Here is a 19,797-nt window from a genome sequence, read left to right on the forward strand (position 1 = left end):
CAAAAGCTCTTCATGAGTCATTTTACCCCAGCATTGAAACCGAGTTCTTACCAGCATGCAACACATTGCTAATCCAACCAAAAGATCAAGGTGTGATGGTCAACTTGAAGTGCATGAAGTAGGAGTAGAACAATGTACCCCGAAGCAGGACCACAATTCGAAAGGAGTGGATGCCACTATTTCTCTTTTTTTCTTAGTTATAGGTCCATGGAAGCATTTCAAGCTAATTACACTACTCCTCCTGGACATGAATTCCCTTTTCAAAGCGAGTCTTTTTGCTGTAGTTTGCATGGTTTAGGATGCTGATCGAGGTTAGCCTTGATTTGGTCATGGGGGCCTCGGTACTGTATGCTAATGCTAAAGACAGTTCACCAGTTTTCTGATTGTTGGGTTCTGTATCAGTGCAGGAATGTCAAATAGTGAATGGCTGTACCTCTGTTGTATCCGTGCTCAATGAACGAAATCGGTTATAAATGAATGTATGTATATTTGTACGCAAAACGAGTTGTTTATTGACTGACCTTCAATTGCAGATTTAGAGGCAGCTTCGATATTCGTTTTACAGCCGTTTTTTTTTCATATGAATCACACGCATGCCATTCAAAGAGCCACTTTAGCGATGAGCAGATTGATCCATGTTTCTTGTGCATCTGAAGGGATGTGAGGGAGCTTCTCTTTCTGAACTGGCATGCCTTAAAAATGGACGACCGTCGCGATACCGTTTGCCAGTCAGTGTTGCTGGATGAAACAAAAGTGGGCAGATTGAAATGTTTGGTCTTTTCGTGAGCACCCCGGGAAATAAATGTCCATAGTCGAGGGTTTTTCCTCCCAAAGCCTACGGCACCAACGGCGACCCCTGCTGGCCGAGAGAGCAAAAGCTTACAGCACCTGGTATTCCCAGGCGGTCTCCCATCCAAGTACTAACCAGGCCCGACCCTGCTTAGCTTCCGAGATCAGACGAGATCGGGCGTGTTCAGGGTGGTGTGGCCGTAAGCGAAAGCAACGGCGCCTGACTCGCTACTTGAAGCTGTGTGTGGCGGGGGCTCCGGGCCCCCCGAGCGGGACTCAAGGATCGTTCGTGTGCAACTCTTTGGAAAGGAGCTGCTTTCCAAATCGCATTGCGTGCCTGGATGTTGGCGACTGTGCTCCCGTGCTCCCGTGCTCCCTTCAGTTGCCTGGCCCTGCTCTTGCCCCGCACTGGAGCAGGACAAATAAACTGCACGGAGGAGCACCAGGCAAGTCTTCACCAGACAAAAACCTCCAGTGCACAGCACACTGCAAACATTTCGGGGCTGTCGCGTGTTTATTTCAGCACATAAAGCGCTCGGCGCCTCCGCCCTCTTGTGGCCTTGCGGCGTCAGAGCAAGAGGCTCCTTCTCGCTGCCCTTCCGCTGTGTTGCAGGGCCCCGCGAGGGAACCCGGAGCGCGCACTTTGTGGGGGGGCGGGGGACCGCGTTCGCGCTCTGCCCCCGGTCTCTTGCGCGAGTACTAAATCTCACGGCCCCAGCCAGCGGCCAGGAGACGAGTACAATTTCGCGGGACAGGGGGGCCTCGTCATTGATCGTTACAGGTGAGACGGGGATCAGGAGGAGACCCCGACTGATGGGTGACACACCGCCGTGACTCCTTCTCGAGAGAGACGCCCTGGGATTTGGAACGGCCAAGGAGGGTCAGGACACCTCGGTTTGACGCCTCCCCCCGAAGGACGGCGCCTGTTTGTGCAGCAGAGTGTCGCCATCAGGAGGCTGGGGCATAAGAGGGCCACACAGCCCGCAGGGTGAGCGCTCCCTACTGGTCCCAGTCACACCTCTTGCAGGAGCAGCAGCAGCCTGAGCTTTCCCGGGGGGGAAGCTCCCGTCCGGGTGCCGGCCAGGCTCACACCTGCTGGGCTGCCGGGGGTGAGCCCAGTCGAGAGTCGCAGGGCGAGACCTAGTCACCGGGGAGAAACGATACAAGTGAAGGATTGCTCGGCTCTCGGCTCTTGAAAAGACCGACAAATGACTCGTTCCCGCCGGAGCTGATTGTACCCGCATGTGTGGTGTCGTCTTCTTCCCCCGCCCCGCTGTGTTTGCTGTATTGTCTCTGAAGCCGGCCCCCCCGAGACGAGACGGGCTGTTCCTGTGCCCCAATTAACACTTTACAGGTGCCATTCCCCGGCATTGTGGCCATTGTCGGTGCTCACACGCGATAAGATAAGGCGGAGGAGAGCGGGGCATGCCCAGCGCCAGACATTCAAGGAGGGGGCAGTGCGAGGTGAGGTGAGGTGAGGTGAGGTGAGGTGCGACACGCCGGAGCCCCGACGCTGCTAACGCGGAGCACTTGTTGGACTGGCATCGAAAGGACGTGTGCGCTCGGAGCGAGCCTTCCCTGCGGCGGAGCGCGGGAACTTTCTCCCCCCCTCCCGCTGCAGGAGTTGTGTGCGCTGCAGCGGTGCCGAGAGAAAAGCACAGAAGGCAGCAGGCTCTGGAGAGCAGGTAAGAGACGGAGGCGAGCAGGCTCGTTTTTTTTGGAAATTGCTGAAAAGGTTTGTTCGGTGTGTGGCAGGCGCACGTCGCGAGCTTGCGTGGCGATCTGCCGGCCTGGTGATATGTAAATGAGGCCGAATTGCATCCCGGGACATGCTGCGGATGCGAAATGGCGACTGCAGATGTGTAGGAAACGACGCGCTCGTTTTCTCGCTTTGCCCTCGCTTTTGAGTGTTAGTGTGGCGTGTGAGTGTGCGAAAGAGTGGGCCCAGCAGGAGGCGGTGGCGTGCGGGGCGAGGAGCTGGCCTAGGCTGCGAGTACTGTGCTGTGAGTGCGGCCCGCTTGCAGGGGCCTGTACAACTCATACTTACCTGGCAGGGGAGATACCTTGATCAGCCTGTAGGTGGAGTAGTTGGATTGTTTTTCTTTTGTTGGAAGCAGTGTTCGATTTGCGGTTTTTGAAATGGCAACCTTTGGATCCCGTAAGAATGCTGTACGTTTTGAGCTCTTGGATGACCTCTTCATGGATCGTATGCAGTTCAGCAGAAAAGTGTTACAGAAGGAACTTGGCTTTGAACCTCGGCACTTGGATTTCATCTTCGCTCTCCCAGGTCAGAAAGCATTTGAGGTTGTATTTGCTACCTATCCTCTGTTTGAACAATGCGTGGATGTGTTTGAGGCAAAAAGAGGCAAAGTTCCTGCACTTGAGAAGATCAACTTGCAGCCTCTGACACAGAGAGAGAGGAAAACGGTGCATGTTGTTATGTTCTCGGAACTGGCAAAGACGGAGGACATTCACACCTGGCTTAACCAGTACTGCACCGTCCACCATGGAACTGAGGTTAGAGATGTTGATGGTATAAAAACAGGAGCAAGGAAATTCGAGGTTCGCTTGCTACCGGACAGCGTAAATGGAGGCTTAAGGCACCTGCCCTCTACAATCCGGCTGGGCGCCTGCAATGGCTATGTGTTTTATGTGGGACAACCAAAGGTGTGTCGGCGCTGTGGTGCTGTGGGACACCTGGCATCGTCCTGCACTGTGAAATGCTGCAAGACCTGTGGCAAACAGGGACATTTAGCCTCTGACTGTTCAATGCTGCCAAAGTGCAATTTATGTGGCTCGGAAGGACACGTTTTTAAGAACTGCCCTCACGCCTACGCCAATAAACTCAAAATGAGAAAGGATGAGGCAGTGCTTGTTTCAGCCAAACCGGCCCGAAAATCCAAAGCAAACAACAAGTCAAACAAAGAACCCTTGTTGGACAAAGACTCTCAGCCTCCAGCCAGGATCAGTCCTGCTGTGGCTCCGGGGCTGGTGGAAGAGAAATCCACTACGCCCCCACAACCGCAGACTGCACCAGACAAGCACGAGGGTTTGAAAACCCCCGAGAACAGCGAGGACCCCTCCCCCACTCCTGCTCCTCAGAACGAGGGCCAGTGTGGGGCCCCCCGGTGGAGCGGGTCCAGCGAGGATACCCAGGATTCAGCGGAGCTGCTTTTCTCAGACTCTGCAAGTGCTACAGATGCCCTCCTCTCCTCCATCCAGTCCATCACGGAGGATCTGCAGCAGCTGGTGGGTGAGGGGGAAGAGGAGACTGGTGCATCGGCTGCACCCCTTTCCCCTCAGTGCTCCCAGGAGCTGGACTTGAGGAAAAGAAAAAATGACTCTGTTTTCTCCCCGAGCGAGGAGGAAGGAGAGCATGGCGATGGGGACAGCTGGAACCTCTCCACCCCTCCCTCTACCCCCTTCCTTGAAATGGACTCTGTGAACGCTTTTACTGCTGCCACCCTGATGAAGGCTCATTCAGAGGATGGCTGGCAGGAAATTGGTAAGAAGAAAAAGAAAAAGAAAAAGGTAACAGGTGAGACCGAAGAGAAATGTGTTTTGTAAAGACCGGTTCCACTTTCTTATGTAATATGGCTCTTAACATAATTTCTCTTAACACAAGAGGTATCAATGACAGAGTTAAATGCCAGTCTGTCTTTGATTACCTCCAGCAGAGAGAGGGAGATGTGTTGATGTTGCAGGAGTGTGCTTTAGCCTATCAAGAGAGGTATAAAAGTTTTGAAGATAGGTGGGATAAAGGGCCTTCTGTTTGGTCAGGGGACAATAACAACAGAGCCTCTGGCGTGGCCATTCTTTTCAAAGGATGGGCATTCAAATTGAAAAGTATTCAGCGGGTCATAGATGGCAGGTTGCTGTGTGTGGATGTGGAATGGGGGACCGTTAACCTGCGGCTAATCAATGTGTATTGCCCTACTGACGTAGGAGGAAGGGTGGAGCTACTCAAGGCACTCTCCCCCCTATTGTTATGCAGCACAGACGTGATAGTGGGAGGGGATTTTAATTGTATCTTAGAGCACACAGACAGGCAGTCTAGCTCGCCGATAAAATTGGATTCCAGCTCACTGGCCCTGCAAAACTTAGTTCAAGACTTTAAACTCTCAGACACATATAGATGTATATATCCCACAACAGCAGGATATACATGGTCAGGGAGGAATAGCAGCTCCAGAATTGACTATTGCTTTGTCTCAGAGAGAGTGAAAGTTGTTGGGGTCACTCTTCAGCCTGTCTTCTTCTCAGATCATCAGGCTTTAGGGTGTAGAGTGGAACTCCAGGGCGGGACTGTCTTTGGCCCAGGCCTCTGGAAACTCAACACAAAGCTGCTAGAGAACGAGGGGGTAGTATCCCGCTACAAGGAGAAACTATCACAGTGGCTGTCCTTGCAGTGTCTGTACGGGTCAGTAGGAGAGTGGTGGGAGGAGGTGAAGGTGAGGACAAAGGCCTTTTTCATGGCTGAGGGAAGGAAGGCTGCTGCCAGACGGAGAGGAGTGCTAGCCAGGAAACAGAGGCAGCTGCAGCGTCTCTACACGATGCTGCACAGTGGCTTCGATGTGCTCGAGGATATCGCCCTTTTAAAAAAGGACATCCGGAGCATAGCCGAAGAAAGTAGTCGAGGAGTGCTGTTAAGAAGCAGAGTGCAGTTCTTGGAAGAAAATGAGAAGTGTACTCGCTTCTTTTTCAGGAAAGTGGTAGGCTCCAAGACTGTCATGGAAAGTGTAGTTGATGAGGAGGGACGAGAGAGAACAGAGCCGAGTGCTATCCTCTCCTGCACCGAGGCCTTCTACTCAAGACTGTACAGCTCTACAGAGGTAAAGGATGAAGATATTCATTTTTTTACCTCAAAGCTAGAAAACATTTTGAGTGAAGAAGATAGGGAAGTACTTGAGAGGGATTTGACAGTAGAAGAGCTGAGACAGGCTATGGAGAGCTTACAGAAGGGGAAAACTCCGGGTGCTGACGGGCTCCCTAAAGAATTTTATTGCACCTTTTGGGATCTGCTTCAGGATCCGCTACTGCTCCTATTCGAGGAAAGCTACAAGACAGAATTGCTGCCTGACTCCTTAAGAGAAGGCACTATCTCTCTCTTGTTTAAGAAAGGAGCAAAAAATGACATAAAGAACTGGAGACCCCTCAGCCTGTTAGGCGTGGACACTAAGATCCTGTCCAAAGCCCTTTTCCTGCGCCTACAAAATGTAGTGGCCTCACTGGTAGGGAAAGAACAGACATGTGGGATAGCAGGACGCCTGATGAGCGACAACCTGGCCTTGTTGAGGGATGTCTGTCTGTACTCTGAGGATCGCTCCCTCCCTCTGTGCATTTTAGGTGTAGACCTAGAAAAGGCCTTTGACCGCCTAAACCGGCAGTACTTAACATCGGTACTTGAGCACATGAAGTTTGGCCCCATCATGAGAAAGTGGATTAACCTGCTGTACACAGGTAGCAACAGCAGAGTCATGGTTAATGGCAATAGATCACGCACCTTTGAAGTCTGTTCAGGGGTGAGGCAGGGCTGCCCATTATCCCCCTTGTTATTCGTTTTGGCTATGGAGCCCTTAGCCTGTGCCTTGCGCCAGGATCAGGCCATTAATGGGATACCAGTGCCTGGAAGTGGGGGAGGAGAGGTAAAGACATCTCTATACATGGATGACGTCACCCTGCTCCTCTCTGACAATGCCTCAATTAGCAGAGCTCTGCAGTGCTGTGATCGGTTCTCTTTGGCTTCCTCCGCAAAAATTAACACATCTAAGAGTGAGATTTTTTATCAGAACTGGAGGGAGCCAAAAGAAGGACATGATCTCAGGCTGCAAGAGAAGAGAATTAAGGTCCTGGGGGTGTATTTTGGAGAAGAGATGGGAACAGTAAATTGGCAGAACAAATTGCCAATCTTAAACAAAAAACTGATGCAATGGAAGGACCGAGACCTCACCATGACAGGGAAGGTGCTGGTCATCAAAGCCGAGCTCTTGCCTGTCTTGAATTTTCTGGCTTCTACCTTCCCAATCCCACACCGTGTTGCGGCGGTGCTGAGGAGATTGATGTTTCAATTTCTATGGGGTGGGAAGCAGGAAAGACTCAGAAGGGAAATAATGTACAGGCCGCTACCCTCAGGGGGGAAGTCTGTCCCAGATATTGCTACGAAGCTGCTGTGCATTTTCCTGGCCTCTGTGCTGAGAGGCTTTGCAACAGCACCTGCAGCGCGTACCTGGACTTATTTTTCCAGGCTCTGGGTAGGTAGGGAGGTGTTCAGAGTGTGGGGTGTCAGACCCAAGCTGGACGTCCCACTCTCTGACACATGCCCTGCAATTTATGGGACAGTTAAAAGTTTTCTAAGATCTCACCCAATTGGCCATATTCCCCTCCGAGATGTCAGCGTCCAAAAACTGGAAGATTTCGTAGCACCCCAGAACAATAGGCAGACCCCTGTGGGCATTTTAACATCAGCCCAAACAAGGAAGGTGTGGAAACACACATCCTCTAAATTTCTGTGCAACATTCACAGAGATTTAGCCTGGAGTGTCGTCCACCAGTGCTTACCGGTACGAACTTTCTTGTACCGTAGGGGCCTCACCCCCAGCCCTCGCTGCGTTAGGGTGGGCTGCGGCGAGGAGGAGACTGTGACCCACCTCCTGTGGTCCTGCTTTTTTGCTAAGGCCTTCTGGGCACAGTTTGAAGATTGGTTGCAGGCTCTCTCGCCCCAATTTACCCTGACCGCTGCTTTCATCATATACGGCATCTCTCCTGTCAAGCTTCCTCCTGACGTGTTTGACAGGATCTGGGCCGTGGTGAACAGTGGGAAAGACGCCCTGTGGAGAGTGAGGAACATGGGGCTGTTCAAAGGCATCGAGGTCCCAGTCAAGGCAGCAGGTAGCCTGGCCCTGTTCATCACCCGAGAGAACTATTACCTCAGAGATCTGTGGAGAGAAGGGAGGGAGGAAGCAGAAAATCTGTGGGAAATAGAGGGCATTGGACAGTATCTCAAGAAACTGTGAAAAACATTATCATGTTTAAATAAAGAATGTGATTTGCACCAGAAAAAAAGAAAATTGTTGCTATGTAACTGGTTCCGTGTCAAAATGTAATGAGATGTGATCATATATACTGTTTTAAGTATGTATATTAATGTAAAGCTTTCTGATTTGTGATTTCCTGTATTTTTTTGTGAAAAGAAAATAAAGTTCTTAAAAATCGAATCGGTTCACCCAGGGCGAGGCTCGGCCATTGCACTCCGGCTGTGCTGACCCCTGCGAATTCCCCAAATGTGGGAATCTCGACTGCATAATTTCTGGTAGTGGGGGACTGCGTTCGCGCTCTCCCCTGATGTGCTTGGTCCAAGAACAGATGCGGCAGTGCGGGCGGCTTTGCCGTCTGCTGGGGAGCTGTGCTGGGTGCCGATGAAGCGGCTTCAGCGGTGGGGGTTACTACAGAAACGCCCTGGGCTTTTTCGCGAGCACCGCCTGATAACGTTGTCTCCTTTTCAACCCGCTACAGCCATAACGCTATTTGTATAACCACAAAAAACAATCTTGTGCTTATACACGTTAAATGTTCACCTCGTCACAAGGTACTTCAATTGTGATCTTTCAGCTTGTCTGACCCTGGTGGTCTGGCTGACTTTTGCTTTCTCCCGCTCTCTGTCCTGGGACAGTAATCCTTTATTGTTTTTCTCACACTCCATCAGTTTGACTTTGTAGTTCAGTCTGTTGCCCGTGTGTGTGTGTGTGTGTGTACCAGTTTGTAGTGCAATGTAACCTGACTACCTTACGTCCTGCACTCATAATATAATATATATATAGAGAGAGATAAATACTGTATATCTTAAGAACAAAATCCAACACCAAAAGCTCTTCATGAGTCATTTTACCCCAGCATTGAAACCGAGTTCTTACCAGCATGCAACACATTGCTAATCCAACCAAAAGATCAAGGTGTGATGGTCAACTTGAAGTGCATGAAGTAGGAGTAGAACAATGTACCCCGAAGCAGGACCACAATTCGAAAGGAGTGGATGCCACTATTTCTCTTTTTTTCTTAGTTATAGGTCCATGGAAGCATTTCAAGCTAATTACACTACTCCTCCTGGACATGAATTCCCTTTTCAAAGCGAGTCTTTTTGCTGTAGTTTGCATGGTTTAGGATGCTGATCGAGGTTAGCCTTGATTTGGTCATGGGGGCCTCGGTACTGTATGCTAATGCTAAAGACAGTTCACCAGTTTTCTGATTGTTGGGTTCTGTATCAGTGCAGGAATGTCAAATAGTGAATGGCTGTACCTCTGTTGTATCCGTGCTCAATGAACGAAATCGGTTATAAATGAATGTATGTATATTTGTACGCAAAACGAGTTGTTTATTGACTGACCTTCAATTGCAGATTTAGAGGCAGCTTCGATATTCGTTTTACAGCCGTTTTTTTTTCATATGAATCACACGCATGCCATTCAAAGAGCCACTTTAGCGATGAGCAGATTGATCCATGTTTCTTGTGCATCTGAAGGGATGTGAGGGAGCTTCTCTTTCTGAACTGGCATGCCTTAAAAATGGACGACCGTCGCGATACCGTTTGCCAGTCAGTGTTGCTGGATGAAACAAAAGTGGGCAGATTGAAATGTTTGGTCTTTTCGTGAGCACCCCGGGAAATAAATGTCCATAGTCGAGGGTTTTTCCTCCCAAAGCCTACGGCACCAACGGCGACCCCTGCTGGCCGAGAGAGCAAAAGCTTACAGCACCTGGTATTCCCAGGCGGTCTCCCATCCAAGTACTAACCAGGCCCGACCCTGCTTAGCTTCCGAGATCAGACGAGATCGGGCGTGTTCAGGGTGGTGTGGCCGTAAGCGAAAGCAACGGCGCCTGACTCGCTACTTGAAGCTGTGTGTGGCGGGGGCTCCGGGCCCCCCGAGCGGGACTCAAGGATCGTTCGTGTGCAACTCTTTGGAAAGGAGCTGCTTTCCAAATCGCATTGCGTGCCTGGATGTTGGCGACTGTGCTCCCGTGCTCCCGTGCTCCCTTCAGTTGCCTGGCCCTGCTCTTGCCCCGCACTGGAGCAGGACAAATAAACTGCACGGAGGAGCACCAGGCAAGTCTTCACCAGACAAAAACCTCCAGTGCACAGCACACTGCAAACATTTCGGGGCTGTCGCGTGTTTATTTCAGCACATAAAGCGCTCGGCGCCTCCGCCCTCTTGTGGCCTTGCGGCGTCAGAGCAAGAGGCTCCTTCTCGCTGCCCTTCCGCTGTGTTGCAGGGCCCCGCGAGGGAACCCGGAGCGCGCACTTTGTGGGGGGGCGGGGGACCGCGTTCGCGCTCTGCCCCCGGTCTCTTGCGCGAGTACTAAATCTCACGGCCCCAGCCAGCGGCCAGGAGACGAGTACAATTTCGCGGGACAGGGGGGCCTCGTCATTGATCGTTACAGGTGAGACGGGGATCAGGAGGAGACCCCGACTGATGGGTGACACACCGCCGTGACTCCTTCTCGAGAGAGACGCCCTGGGATTTGGAACGGCCAAGGAGGGTCAGGACACCTCGGTTTGACGCCTCCCCCCGAAGGACGGCGCCTGTTTGTGCAGCAGAGTGTCGCCATCAGGAGGCTGGGGCATAAGAGGGCCACACAGCCCGCAGGGTGAGCGCTCCCTACTGGTCCCAGTCACACCTCTTGCAGGAGCAGCAGCAGCCTGAGCTTTCCCGGGGGGGAAGCTCCCGTCCGGGTGCCGGCCAGGCTCACACCTGCTGGGCTGCCGGGGGTGAGCCCAGTCGAGAGTCGCAGGGCGAGACCTAGTCACCGGGGAGAAACGATACAAGTGAAGGATTGCTCGGCTCTCGGCTCTTGAAAAGACCGACAAATGACTCGTTCCCGCCGGAGCTGATTGTACCCGCATGTGTGGTGTCGTCTTCTTCCCCCGCCCCGCTGTGTTTGCTGTATTGTCTCTGAAGCCGGCCCCCCCGAGACGAGACGGGCTGTTCCTGTGCCCCAATTAACACTTTACAGGTGCCATTCCCCGGCATTGTGGCCATTGTCGGTGCTCACACGCGATAAGATAAGGCGGAGGAGAGCGGGGCATGCCCAGCGCCAGACATTCAAGGAGGGGGCAGTGCGAGGTGAGGTGAGGTGAGGTGAGGTGCGACGCGACACGCCGGAGCCCCGACGCTGCTAACGCGGAGCACTTGTTGGACTGGCATCGAAAGGACGTGTGCGCTCGGAGCGAGCCTTCCCTGCGGCGGAGCGCGGGAACTTTCTCCCCCCCTCCCGCTGCAGGAGTTGTGTGCGCTGCAGCGGTGCCGAGAGAAAAGCACAGAAGGCAGCAGGCTCTGGAGAGCAGGTAAGAGACGGAGGCGAGCAGGCTCGTTTTTTTTGGAAATTGCTGAAAAGGTTTGTTCGGTGTGTGGCAGGCGCACGTCGCGAGCTTGCGTGGCGATCTGCCGGCCTGGTGATATGTAAATGAGGCCGAATTGCATCCCGGGACATGCTGCGGATGCGAAATGGCGACTGCAGATGTGTAGGAAACGACGCGCTCGTTTTCTCGCTTTGCCCTCGCTTTTGAGTGTTAGTGTGGCGTGTGAGTGTGCGAAAGAGTGGGCCCAGCAGGAGGCGGTGGCGTGCGGGGCGAGGAGCTGGCCTAGGCTGCGAGTACTGTGCTGTGAGTGCGGCCCGCTTGCAGGGGCCTGTACAACTCATACTTACCTGGCAGGGGAGATACCTTGATCAAGAAGGAGGTTCACCCAGGGCGAGGCTCGGCCATTGCACTCCGGCTGTGCTGACCCCTGCGAATTCCCCAAATGTGGGAATCTCGACTGCATAATTTCTGGTAGTGGGGGACTGCGTTCGCGCTCTCCCCTGATGTGTTTGGTCCAAGAACAGATGCGGCAGTGCGGGCGGCTTTGCCGTCTGCTGGGGAGCTGTGCTGGGTGCCGATGAAGCGGCTTCAGCGGTGGGGGTTACTACAGAAACGCCCTGGGCTTTTTCGCGAGCACCGCCTGATAACGTTGTCTCCTTTTCAACCCGCTACAGCCATAACGCTATTTGTATAACCACAAAAAACAATCTTGTGCTTATACACGTTAAATGTTCACCTCGTCACAAGGTACTTCAATTGTGATCTTTCAGCTTGTCTGACCCTGGTGGTCTGGCTGACTTTTGCTTTCTCCCGCTCTCTGTCCTGGGACAGTAATCCTTTATTGTTTTTCTCACACTCCATCAGTTTGACTTTGTAGTTCAGTCTGTTGCCCGTGTGTGTGTGTGTACCAGTTTGTAGTGCAATGTAACCTGACTACCTTACGTCCTGCACTCATAATATAATATATATAGAGAGAGAGATAAATACTGTATATCTTAAGAACAAAATCCAACACCAAAAGCTCTTCATGAGTCATTTTACCCCAGCATTGAAACCGAGTTCTTACCAGCATGCAACACATTGCTAATCCAACCAAAAGATCAAGGTGTGATGGTCAACTTGAAGTGCATGAAGTAGGAGTAGAACAATGTACCCCGAAGCAGGACCACAATTCGAAAGGAGTGGATGCCACTATTTCTCTTTTTTTCTTAGTTATAGGTCCATGGAAGCATTTCAAGCTAATTACACTACTCCTCCTGGACATGAATTCCCTTTTCAAAGCGAGTCTTTTTGCTGTAGTTTGCATGGTTTAGGATGCTGATCGAGGTTAGCCTTGATTTGGTCATGGGGGCCTCGGTACTGTATGCTAATGCTAAAGACAGTTCACCAGTTTTCTGATTGTTGGGTTCTGTATCAGTGCAGGAATGTCAAATAGTGAATGGCTGTACCTCTGTTGTATCCGTGCTCAATGAACGAAATCGGTTATAAATGAATGTATGTATATTTGTACGCAAAACGAGTTGTTTATTGACTGACCTTCAATTGCAGATTTAGAGGCAGCTTCGATATTCGTTTTACAGCCGTTTTTTTTTCATATGAATCACACGCATGCCATTCAAAGAGCCACTTTAGCGATGAGCAGATTGATCCATGTTTCTTGTGCATCTGAAGGGATGTGAGGGAGCTTCTCTTTCTGAACTGGCATGCCTTAAAAATGGACGACCGTCGCGATACCGTTTGCCAGTCAGTGTTGCTGGATGAAACAAAAGTGGGCAGATTGAAATGTTTGGTCTTTTCGTGAGCACCCCGGGAAATAAATGTCCATAGTCGAGGGTTTTTCCTCCCAAAGCCTACGGCACCAACGGCGACCCCTGCTGGCCGAGAGAGCAAAAGCTTACAGCACCTGGTATTCCCAGGCGGTCTCCCATCCAAGTACTAACCAGGCCCGACCCTGCTTAGCTTCCGAGATCAGACGAGATCGGGCGTGTTCAGGGTGGTGTGGCCGTAAGCGAAAGCAACGGCGCCTGACTCGCTACTTGAAGCTGTGTGTGGCGGGGGCTCCGGGCCCCCCGAGCGGGACTCAAGGATCGTTCGTGTGCAACTCTTTGGAAAGGAGCTGCTTTCCAAATCGCATTGCGTGCCTGGATGTTGGCGACTGTGCTCCCGTGCTCCCGTGCTCCCTTCAGTTGCCTGGCCCTGCTCTTGCCCCGCACTGGAGCAGGACAAATAAACTGCACGGAGGAGCACCAGGCAAGTCTTCACCAGACAAAAACCTCCAGTGCACAGCACACTGCAAACATTTCGGGGCTGTCGCGTGTTTATTTCAGCACATAAAGCGCTCGGCGCCTCCGCCCTCTTGTGGCCTTGCGGCGTCAGAGCAAGAGGCTCCTTCTCGCTGCCCTTCCGCTGTGTTGCAGGGCCCCGCGAGGGAACCCGGAGCGCGCACTTTGTGGGGGGGCGGGGGACCGCGTTCGCGCTCTGCCCCCGGTCTCTTGCGCGAGTACTAAATCTCACGGCCCCAGCCAGCGGCCAGGAGACGAGTACAATTTCGCGGGACAGGGGGGCCTCGTCATTGATCGTTACAGGTGAGACGGGGATTAGGAGGAGACCCCGACTGATGGGTGACACACCGCCGTGACTCCTTCTCGAGAGAGACGCCCTGGGGTTTGGAACGGCCAAGGAGGGTCAGGACACCTCGGTTTGACGCCTCCCCCCGAAGGACGGCGCCTGTTTGTGCAGCAGAGTGTCGCCATCAGGAGGCTGGGGCATAAGAGGGCCACACAGCCCGCAGGGTGAGCGCTCCCTACTGGTCCCAGTCACACCTCTTGCAGGAGCAGCAGCAGCCTGAGCTTTCCCGGGGGGGAAGCTCCCGTCCGGGTGCCGGCCAGGCTCACACCTGCTGGGCTGCCGGGGGTGAGCCCAGTCGAGAGTCGCAGGGCGAGACCTAGTCACCGGGGAGAAACGATACAAGTGAAGGATTGCTCGGCTCTCGGCTCTTGAAAAGACCGACAAATGACTCGTTCCCGCCGGAGCTGATTGTACCCGCATGTGTGGTGTCGTCTTCTTCCCCCGCCCCGCTGTGTTTGCTGTATTGTCTCTGAAGCCGGCCCCCCCGAGACGAGACGGGCTGTTCCTGTGCCCCAATTAACACTTTACAGGTGCCATTCCCCGGCATTGTGGCCATTGTCGGTGCTCACACGCGATAAGATAAGGCGGAGGAGAGCGGGGCATGCCCAGCGCCAGACATTCAAGGAGGGGGCAGTGCGAGGTGAGGTGAGGTGAGGTGAGGTGCGACACGCCGGAGCCCCGACGCTGCTAACGCGGAGCACTTGTTGGACTGGCATCGAAAGGACGTGTGCGCTCGGAGCGAGCCTTCCCTGCGGCGGAGCGCGGGAACTTTCTCCCCCCCTCCCGCTGCAGGAGTTGTGTGCGCTGCAGCGGTGCCGAGAGAAAAGCACAGAAGGCAGCAGGCTCTGGAGAGCAGGTAAGAGACGGAGGCGAGCAGGCTTGTTTTTTTTGGAAATTGCTGAAAAGGTTTGTTCGGTGTGTGGCAGGCGCACGTCGCGAGCTTGCGTGGCGATCTGCCGGCCTGGTGATATGTAAATGAGGCCGAATTGCATCCCGGGACATGCTGCGGATGCGAAATGGCGACTGCAGATGTGTAGGAAACGACGCGCTCGTTTTCTCGCTTTGCCCTCGCTTTTGAGTGTTAGTGTGGCGTGTGAGTGTGCGAAAGAGTGGGCCCAGCAGGAGGCGGTGGCGTGCGGGGCGAGGAGCTGGCCTAGGCTGCGAGTACTGTGCTGTGAGTGCGGCCCGCTTGCAGGGGCCTGTACAACTCATACTTACCTGGCAGGGGAGATACCTTGATCAAGAAGGAGGTTCACCCAGGGCGAGGCTCGGCCATTGCACTCCGGCTGTGCTGACCCCTGCGAATTCCCCAAATGTGGGAATCTCGACTGCATAATTTCTGGTAGTGGGGGACTGCGTTCGCGCTCTCCCCTGATGTGCTTGGTCCAAGAACAGATGCGGCAGTGCGGGCGGCTTTGCCGTCTGCTGGGGAGCTGTGCTGGGTGCCGATGAAGCGGCTTCAGCGGTGGGGGTTACTACAGAAACGCCCTGGGCTTTTTCGCGAGCACCGCCTGATAACGTTGTCTCCTTTTCAACCCGCTACAGCCATAACGCTATTTGTATAACCACAAAAAACAATCTTGTGCTTATACACGTTAAATGTTCACCTCGTCACAAGGTACTTCAATTGTGATCTTTCAGCTTGTCTGACCCTGGTGGTCTGGCTGACTTTTGCTTTCTCCCGCTCTCTGTCCTGGGACAGTAATCCTTTATTGTTTTTCTCACACTCCATCAGTTTGACTTTGTAGTTCAGTCTGTTGCCCGTGTGTGTGTGTGTGTACCAGTTTGTAGTGCAATGTAACCTGACTACCTTACGTCCTGCACTCATAATATAATATATATATAGAGAGAGATAAATACTGTATATCTTAAGAACAAAATCCAACACCAAAAGCTCTTCATGAGTCATTTTACCCCAGCATTGAAACCGAGTTCTTACCAGCATGCAACACATTGCTAATCCAACCAAAAGATCAAGGTGTGATGGTCAACTTGAAGTGCATGAAGTAGGAGTAGAACAATGTACCCCGAAGCAGGACCACAATTCGAAAGGAGTGGATGCCACTATTTCTCTTTTTTTCTTAGTTATAGGTCCATGGAAGCATTTCAAGCTAATTACACTACTCCTCCTGGACATGAATTCCCTTTTCAAAGCGAGTCTTTTTGCTGTAGTTTGCATGGTTTAGGATGCTGATCGAGGTTAGCCTTGATTTGGTCATGGGGGCCTCGGTACTGTATGCTAATGCTAAAGACAGTTCACCAGTTTTCTGATTGTTGGGTTCTGTATCAGTGCAGGAATGTCAAATAGTGAATGGCTGTACCTCTGTTGTATCCGTGCTCAATGAACGAAATCGGTTATAAATGAATGTATGTATATTTGTACGCAAAACGAGTTGTTTATTGACTGACCTTCAATTGCAGATTTAGAGGCAGCTTCGATATTCGTTTTACAGCCGTTTTTTTTTCATATGAATCACACGCATGCCATTCAAAGAGCCACTTTAGCGATGAGCAGATTGATCCATGTTTCTTGTGCATCTGAAGGGATGTGAGGGAGCTTCTCTTTCTGAACTGGCATGCCTTAAAAATGGACGACCGTCGCGATACCGTTTGCCAGTCAGTGTTGCTGGATGAAACAAAAGTGGGCAGATTGAAATGTTTGGTCTTTTCGTGAGCACCCCGGGAAATAAATGTCCATAGTCGAGGGTTTTTCCTCCCAAAGCCTACGGCACCAACGGCGACCCCTGCTGGCCGAGAGAGCAAAAGCTTACAGCACCTGGTATTCCCAGGCGGTCTCCCATCCAAGTACTAACCAGGCCCGACCCTGCTTAGCTTCCGAGATCAGACGAGATCGGGCGTGTTCAGGGTGGTGTGGCCGTAAGCGAAAGCAACGGCGCCTGACTCGCTACTTGAAGCTGTGTGTGGCGGGGGCTCCGGGCCCCCCGAGCGGGACTCAAGGATCGTTCGTGTGCAACTCTTTGGAAAGGAGCTGCTTTCCAAATCGCATTGCGTGCCTGGATGTTGGCGACTGTGCTCCCGTGCTCCCGTGCTCCCTTCAGTTGCCTGGCCCTGCTCTTGCCCCGCACTGGAGCAGGACAAATAAACTGCACGGAGGAGCACCAGGCAAGTCTTCACCAGACAAAAACCTCCAGTGCACAGCACACTGCAAACATTTCGGGGCTGTCGCGTGTTTATTTCAGCACATAAAGCGCTCGGCGCCTCCGCCCTCTTGTGGCCTTGCGGCGTCAGAGCAAGAGGCTCCTTCTCGCTGCCCTTCCGCTGTGTTGCAGGGCCCCGCGAGGGAACCCGGAGCGCGCACTTTGTGGGGGGGCGGGGGACCGCGTTCGCGCTCTGCCCCCGGTCTCTTGCGCGAGTACTAAATCTCACGGCCCCAGCCAGCGGCCAGGAGACGAGTACAATTTCGCGGGACAGGGGGGCCTCGTCATTGATCGTTACAGGTGAGACGGGGATCAGGAGGAGACCCCGACTGATGGGTGACACACCGCCGTGACTCCTTCTCGAGAGAGACGCCCTGGGATTTGGAACGGCCAAGGAGGGTCAGGACACCTCGGTTTGACGCCTCCCCCCGAAGGACGGCGCCTGTTTGTGCAGCAGAGTGTCGCCATCAGGAGGCTGGGGCATAAGAGGGCCACACAGCCCGCAGGGTGAGCGCTCCCTACTGGTCCCAGTCACACCTCTTGCAGGAGCAGCAGCAGCCTGAGCTTTCCCGGGGGGGAAGCTCCCGTCCGGGTGCCGGCCAGGCTCACACCTGCTGGGCTGCCGGGGGTGAGCCCAGTCGAGAGTCGCAGGGCGAGACCTAGTCACCGGGGAGAAACGATACAAGTGAAGGATTGCTCGGCTCTCGGCTCTTGAAAAGACCGACAAATGACTCGTTCCCGCCGGAGCTGATTGTACCCGCATGTGTGGTGTCGTCTTCTTCCCCCGCCCCGCTGTGTTTGCTGTATTGTCTCTGAAGCCGGCCCCCCCGAGACGAGACGGGCTGTTCCTGTGCCCCAATTAACACTTTACAGGTGCCATTCCCCGGCATTGTGGCCATTGTCGGTGCTCACACGCGATAAGATAAGGCGGAGGAGAGCGGGGCATGCCCAGCGCCAGACATTCAAGGAGGGGGCAGTGCGAGGTGAGGTGAGGTGAGGTGAGGTGAGGTGAGGTGCGACACGCCGGAGCCCCGACGCTGCTAACGCGGAGCACTTGTTGGACTGGCATCGAAAGGACGTGTGCGCTCGGAGCGAGCCTTCCCTGCGGCGGAGCGCGGGAACTTTCTCCCCCCCTCCCGCTGCAGGAGTTGTGTGCGCTGCAGCGGTGCCGAGAGAAAAGCACAGAAGGCAGCAGGCTCTGGAGAGCAGGTATGAGACGGAGGCGAGCAGGCTCGTTTTTTTTGGAAATTGCTGAAAAGGTTTGTTCGGTGTGTGGCAGGCGCACGTCGCGAGCTTGCGTGGCGATCTGCCGGCCTGGTGATATGTAAATGAGGCCGAATTGCATCCCGGGACATGCTGCGGATGCGAAATGGCGACTGCAGATGTGTAGGAAACGACGCGCTCGTTTTCTCGCTTTGCCCTCGCTTTTGAGTGTTAGTGTGGCGTGTGAGTGTGCGAAAGAGTGGGCCCAGCAGGAGGCGGTGGCGTGCGGGGCGAGGAGCTGGCCTAGGCTGCGAGTACTGTGCTGTGAGTGCGGCCCGCTTGCAGGGGCCTGTACAACTCATACTTACCTGGCAGGGGAGATACCTTGATCAGCCTGTAGGTGGAGTAGTTGGATTGTTTTTCTTTTGTTGGAAGCAGTGTTCGATTTGCGGTTTTTGAAATGGCAACCTTTGGATCCCGTAAGAATGCTGTACGTTTTGAGCTCTTGGATGACCTCTTCATGGATCGTATGCAGTTCAGCAGAAAAGTGTTACAGAAGGAACTTGGCTTTGAACCTCGGCACTTGGATTTTATCTTCGCTCTCCCAGGTCAGAAAGCATTTGAGGTTGTATTTGCTACCTATCCTCTGTTTGAACAATGCGTGGATGTGTTTGAGGCAAAAAGAGGCAAAGTTCCTGCACTTGAGAAGATCAACTTGCAGCCTCTGACACAGAGAGAGAGGAAAACGGTGCATGTTGTTATGTTCTCGGAACTGGCAAAGACGGAGGACATTCACACCTGGCTTAACCAGTACTGCACCGTCCACCATGGAACTGAGGTTAGAGATGTTGATGGTATAAAAACAGGAGCAAGGAAATTCGAGGTTCGCTTGCTACCGGACAGCGTAAATGGAGGCTTAAGGCACCTGCCCTCTACAATCCGGCTGGGCGCCTGCAATGGCTATGTGTTTTATGTGGGACAACCAAAGGTGTGTCGGCGCTGTGGTGCTGTGGGACACCTGGCATCGTCCTGCACTGTGAAATGCTGCAAGACCTGTGGCAAACAGGGACATTTAGCCTCTGACTGTTCAATGCTGCCAAAGTGCAATTTATGTGGCTCGGAAGGACACGTTTTTAAGAACTGCCCTCACGCCTACGCCAATAAACTCAAAATGAGAAAGGATGAGGCAGTGCTTGTTTCAGCCAAACCGGCCCGAAAATCCAAAGCAAACAACAAATCAAACAAAGAACCCTTGTTGGACAAAGACTCTCAGCCTCCAGCCAGGATCAGTCCTGCTGTGGCTCCGGGGCTGGTGGAAGAGAAATCCACTACGCCCCCACAACCGCAGACTGCACCAGACAAGCACGAGGGTTTGAAAACCCCCGAGAACAGCGAGGACCCCTCCCCCACTCCTGCTCCTCAGAACGAGGGCCAGTGTGGGGCCCCCCGGTGGAGGGGGTCCAGCGAGGATACCCAGGATTCAGCGGAGCTGCTTTTCTCAGACTCTGCAAGTGCTACAGATGCCCTCCTCTCCTCCATCCAGTCCATCACGGAGGATCTGCAGCAGCTGGTGGGTGAGGGGGAAGAGGAGACTGGTGCATCGGCTGCACCCCTTTCCCCTCAGTGCTCCCAGGAGCTGGACTTGAGGAAAAGAAAAAATGACTCTGTTTT

At 53.3% G+C, this 19,797-nt stretch overlaps 6 non-coding genes and 1 pseudogene across 6 annotated transcripts; 3 read left to right on the forward strand and 4 right to left on the reverse strand.

Moving 5' to 3' along the window:
- Positions 1-876: 876 nt before the first annotated feature.
- LOC148678885 (5S ribosomal RNA) lies at positions 877-995 on the reverse strand. The gene has a single exon (XR_015940655.1). It is a non-coding gene; the product is annotated as a 5S ribosomal RNA (ribosomal RNA).
- A 6,999-nt stretch (positions 996-7,994) lies between these two features.
- Positions 7,995-8,130, forward strand: LOC148678886 (U1 spliceosomal RNA; annotated as a pseudogene).
- Positions 8,131-9,524: 1,394 nt separating this feature from the next.
- LOC148678887 (5S ribosomal RNA) lies at positions 9,525-9,643 on the reverse strand. The gene has a single exon (XR_015940665.1). It is a non-coding gene; the product is annotated as a 5S ribosomal RNA (ribosomal RNA).
- A 1,833-nt stretch (positions 9,644-11,476) lies between these two features.
- LOC148678888 (U1 spliceosomal RNA) lies at positions 11,477-11,640 on the forward strand. The gene has a single exon (XR_015940807.1). It is a non-coding gene; the product is annotated as a U1 spliceosomal RNA (small nuclear RNA).
- A 1,388-nt stretch (positions 11,641-13,028) lies between these two features.
- Positions 13,029-13,147, reverse strand: LOC148678889 (5S ribosomal RNA). The gene has a single exon (XR_015940670.1). It is a non-coding gene; the product is annotated as a 5S ribosomal RNA (ribosomal RNA).
- A 1,828-nt stretch (positions 13,148-14,975) lies between these two features.
- LOC148678890 (U1 spliceosomal RNA) lies at positions 14,976-15,139 on the forward strand. The gene has a single exon (XR_015940143.1). It is a non-coding gene; the product is annotated as a U1 spliceosomal RNA (small nuclear RNA).
- A 1,390-nt stretch (positions 15,140-16,529) lies between these two features.
- On the reverse strand, positions 16,530-16,648 carry LOC148678891 (5S ribosomal RNA). The gene has a single exon (XR_015940671.1). It is a non-coding gene; the product is annotated as a 5S ribosomal RNA (ribosomal RNA).
- Between the last annotated feature and the right edge of the window lie 3,149 nt (positions 16,649-19,797).

This window comes from Lepisosteus platostomus, chromosome 1 (assembly GCF_059453375.1).
Source record: "Lepisosteus platostomus isolate fLepPlt1 chromosome 1, fLepPlt1.hap1, whole genome shotgun sequence".
Taxonomy (NCBI): Eukaryota; Metazoa; Chordata; class Actinopteri; order Semionotiformes; family Lepisosteidae; genus Lepisosteus; species Lepisosteus platostomus.